Source organism: Rutidosis leptorrhynchoides, chromosome 2 (assembly GCF_046630445.1).
Source record: "Rutidosis leptorrhynchoides isolate AG116_Rl617_1_P2 chromosome 2, CSIRO_AGI_Rlap_v1, whole genome shotgun sequence".
Taxonomy (NCBI): domain Eukaryota; kingdom Viridiplantae; phylum Streptophyta; class Magnoliopsida; order Asterales; family Asteraceae; genus Rutidosis; species Rutidosis leptorrhynchoides.
Window position 1 is genome coordinate 353,224,929 of NC_092334.1, and position 5,187 is coordinate 353,230,115.

Below are 5,187 nucleotides of genomic sequence, written 5' to 3' on the forward strand. Positions count from 1 at the left end.
CCGGCATTAACAGTACCACCATCAGCAACATCAACAGTACCATTACCACCACCAACAACAACATCTGCATCTCACACCTCAACATCACAATCTGTACCTCGAACATCAACGTCATACGCACCATAGATACCAAGTAGTATCAACAACAATAACCGATGAAGTATTAACCTATAACTTCATTGGAGGAACATTCTGCGGCGATTATGTAATCTCCAAAGTCTTAGAGATTATCTATTCTAGCCCTAATCATAAATCAGATGAGTGAACCAAAATGATAGAAGGAAGAGTAGAAACCCTGACAAGAATGGTGCGTGATTTACAAGCTAGACTTGTTTTACCAGCAGCATGAATAGCACCGTTAGCATCACCAGCACAGTCAGTGCCGTCAACATCGTCAGAATCAATAGCGCCTATAACATCGCAAGCTCCGCCAGTTCAAGAATCACCGTGGACATCATTACGAATCAATAACGCGTATATTTTATCAACGAGTTATGAAGTATTAACTCATTCCCTCTGAATAAATTATATGTATATTTTATATATATAAATTTTGAGATCAAAATAAATCTTTTCGTACTAAGCTATTATGTAGGAATTGAAAAAGGATAGGTACTACTCGGTTAAATTCATATTACTAATATGCTATAATCCTTCGACTAACGACTTAACCATCGCTAACCACAATCTCTGTTTTAACTCAATGAAGTCCGTTTCATAGTAAAGTGTATTATTCAATATGTTTGATTTTACACTTTCAATATACTCGAAACTTTCTAAGAAACATCATTCGTACCTTGCGAGGTTATCAAGAGTTCTATGAGCATCAACATGATTCACTGAGGAAATATCAATAAGAATAAATAATGAAATATTGATCACAATAGTGAAATACTTTGTGAAGATTATGTAATCTCTAATGATAGAGATTATTCATTTTTAGCTCCAGCCGAAAATCAATGAGTTTAATTTAATATTAACTCATTAAATCTACATTACATCTGAAGAAAATATACATACATATATATTTTCATAGAGACTGTAATAAAATTCAATTGTACAAAAATGTTACTTGTGAAATTTTTTTTTAACGGGTAGGTAATACCCGAGAGATATATAAATTCACAATTAATATGTTACATTCTTCGAATCTGATTTCGCATTCATCAACTATACTCACTACTTTCACAACAATATACATTCTTTTAAAAGAAATCAAAACAACCATACTCATTCAAACCCAATTACATATTCTGATTTTAACAGATCAGAATCCAAGTCGAGATATAACCGATGTCATCACTCTTGGATCCCTACAGCTTTCAAAGCTATACTCTGACTTCAAAACTGTGATAGAACATCATTTCTATTCATAAAACCAGGAAAATATTCATGACGTTCAAAAATTCTAGAACATCATATGACGATTACAATCTAATTTCAAACCATTCATGATTCTTAAAACCCCTCAATTAGGAAACAATGGAGATGATGATCCAACCACATGTTATCCACAGTGATACACCTAGAAACTCTCGAAACCAAAGTCATAAACTAACACATATCTGTGTCAGCTCCTTTGGCATTTATTACCAAAAATAACTTTGCAATCCATTTTCAAAGTAGACAGTTTTGTCACAGCTCCAGCAAATTAACTTCAATGGTTCATTTGAATAAGCTTTATTATAATGATTACCCCTTCATCATTGTTACCGGGGAACCATTTATATCCCACTACATTAGCAGTAAACTTACCAACAACTTCATTAATCTTTGACTTTCAGAAAAATCATTATATTCATTGAAACCCCATCATATACTCATCCGCACCTTGTAACGAGAATTTCCATACCAGTTATCGAGAATCAGCAATCAGTATTTTGAAATATCGCAGCATGTCTACATCAACAGTTATATATATATATATATATATATATATATATATATATATATATATATATATATATATATATATATATATATATATATATAACGTACATCTCCTAGACTTACATACTTCGAATGTGAAGTTTCTGAAAAACACCCTAAACTGCGAAGTAGTTCTCCGAATTTTGGAAAAATGCTTATAAAGCAGCAAAAACTGTAAACTACCTTAATAGTCGAGAGTTTGATGATAAAGAATAAGGTGTTGGAAAAGCTCAGAAAAAGAGAAGGTTTGGAACTGGAAAATGGATGGAGCAAAACTATGAAGGAGGCTGTGGACAAATTACAAAGACTAAACCTGCCTTCAAAGACTCCAAATGATTCAGTATCTGCTAAAGTCAATAACAAATACCTTGCTCCTAACTCTAAACCCTTGTGGACAATATTCTTCATCATCCTCTGATATTAGAAATTCTAAAATATCATCATATCATTCATTATAAATATCTTCGATGTTCCTGAAGATATCTTCATAACTATTGTTATCCGAAATCATTTACCTCTTCGCGCTATCTGTGTTACATCATAAAAGAAACTATTTTAGTTTCTAAATTCTGAAACCTTCGAGTTTAAAATATGAATATTTTTGAAGTAGTGTTGGAAATTGATGCATGAGTTAGTATAATATAATGACACTTGATCAACGTGATTATATTACAGTGAGTCATGCTGAGTTTCTAATGGAACATGATGATTCACAGATCATACCCTCATCATGAACCATGTTACATAACTCTTTCATTCTATTTAACCTCTAAACTATCAAGAAAATATTTTTCTTGATGATTCGATCTTTTTCGGGATATTCTGATAATTTGACAAATCAAGATCGTGCCATTACAATTTTCTTCTTAGCATATTAACTATGTTCATTCCAAAATTCATATCTACGAATTCTGGACCATTACATGCGGTGCTTAATGGCAAGAAGAGAAAACAAAAGAATGAAGCTCCGAAATAGAAATTGGAGTATAAATCGCAGTAAGTAGAAGAGAGCATTAACTGTGGATGGCAATGATTATAGAAGACAGAAGTAGGGACTTTGAAATATAAGGGAAGATATAAAACCCAACAACAACCCAGAAATTACAAACCGTATCTATCAATGCATATAGCAATATAAAGACACGGGAGAACTAAAAACACTATAAAACCAAGAGTATAGTAGAAGTAAATAGATTCTTCCGGCGGTAGATGAAAAAGAAGAATGATAGATATGAAAGTTAGGAGAATATCAAGAATCAGAACGGGATGGAGCATATTGATGAATGCTTTAAAGTATGAGTTGAGGGAGAAAGAATAGAAGGTGTGAGTTATGGAAATGAGGAAACGAAAGGGGTGGATATATAGTAAAATATCCGACAGGGCAATCAAAACAGATTATCGCACTTAATCAAAGCGGATCCTAATTTCCTTAATTACCGAAGAATCAAATCTTATTACGAAGATTTTCTCTAAATCCCTTGAACTTCGGAAATCAATCCTATCTACATCAAAAGATATGACGAATCTAAATTTATTCATTTCACTCTTTTGTGATAACTTCGCTCGTACTCTTCACAAAATCGAATTGTTTTATCTATATTACTCAATGATGATAAAACTCTAATTTTCAGCTCATATGCATCATGAAAACATACTTGTTGTCAGCCATGACCATCCTAATCAAATTTCGGGACGAAATTTCTTTAACGAGTAGGTACTGTGACAACCCGGAAATTTCTGACCAAATTTAAACTTTATCTTTATATGATTTAATATTTCCAACACGATAAGCAAAGTCTGTAATATTGAAATCTCAAAAACTTTGAACTATGTTCATGTAATCAATTACACTTTGACTGCTCTTGACGATTCACGAACAATTATGCTTAATTAAATATATATGTATATATATATATATATATATATATATATATATATATATATATATATATATATATATATATATGAGTGTATATTAAATCGAGAAATATTAATAAAACATTAAACTGTTTGGTTAATATGAAAATAAGTTATGAAATCTATTATATGACTTGAAAACGTTAACAAAGTATTAAACGTATAATACTTTACATGAAAGTATTTGTTTCAATATGTTTATCGATGGAATTAGAAGATAATACCAAATGATTGAGTTATCAAGATTCATTATGATATGATTTAAGAGTCTTTGTTGAGAGGCCCACTTTGATTTAGGAAACCTCTCCTTTTTAACGGTATTCGGAATAATTGGTAATGTGATTTATAAGAAGGAACTAGACAAGGGTTAGTGGAGTTTCCTGTTCGATTTCCTATATAGGTGTTAACTAGTTAACTTTCATATTATTTAGGGTGAAAGAGAAATGTTGAGAATATAGATAACTTAGAAAATGGATATCGACAAGTTAAAAAAATGACGGTTTTCATTAAAGTAATTTCATACGTTTATTTAACCTTCGGACTATATCTTATGCTTCACCAACAAATGGTAATTTAAAAACTTGAAAACCTGTTATGAGTTATATACGATTTTACTTTTCTAAAACATTTTATGATATAGTGATTTCCATTAGTTTAACCTTTAAACAAAATGATTTCTAAATATATCTAACTTTGAAAAACAAATTATAATATTTACTTGATTTAGTTTCAAACGAACTAAAACGTTTTCAGTTTAAAAAGAACCCTATTATTAAAACATTTTATAAGATAATCTGTTTATGAATTTTGATGGATTTAATTATGGCTTATATTATTAATTACAAGTATATATATAGTGTTTCAAAAATGTAAATGTAATACGACATAATATTATTCTATTATTTACACAATTATAAATGAACTTTGAAATATAATTAGTATTTGAAAAACTAAATATTATATTATTAAATAAATATTTATAAACTTATATTTCTAAATGAATATATATATATATATATATATATATATATATATATATATATATATATATATATATATATTTCCAAATGATAAAATATAACTTCCATATAAAACGTTTTGATTCAAAATAATACTATCGTATATATATATATATATATATATATATATATATATATATATATATATATATATAGTGCAAAGATGATTTATAGAAGCAAATGACCAAAACACTCAAATGAATAAGTTACACTTTGAGTGGGATAGTTTTCATTGATTTAAGTCTAAATATTGATAAAGGTACACGTCGCGTAATGTAATGTGCTAGTTTTCTAAGCGTACGAGATAGCGTTCAAAAAACCG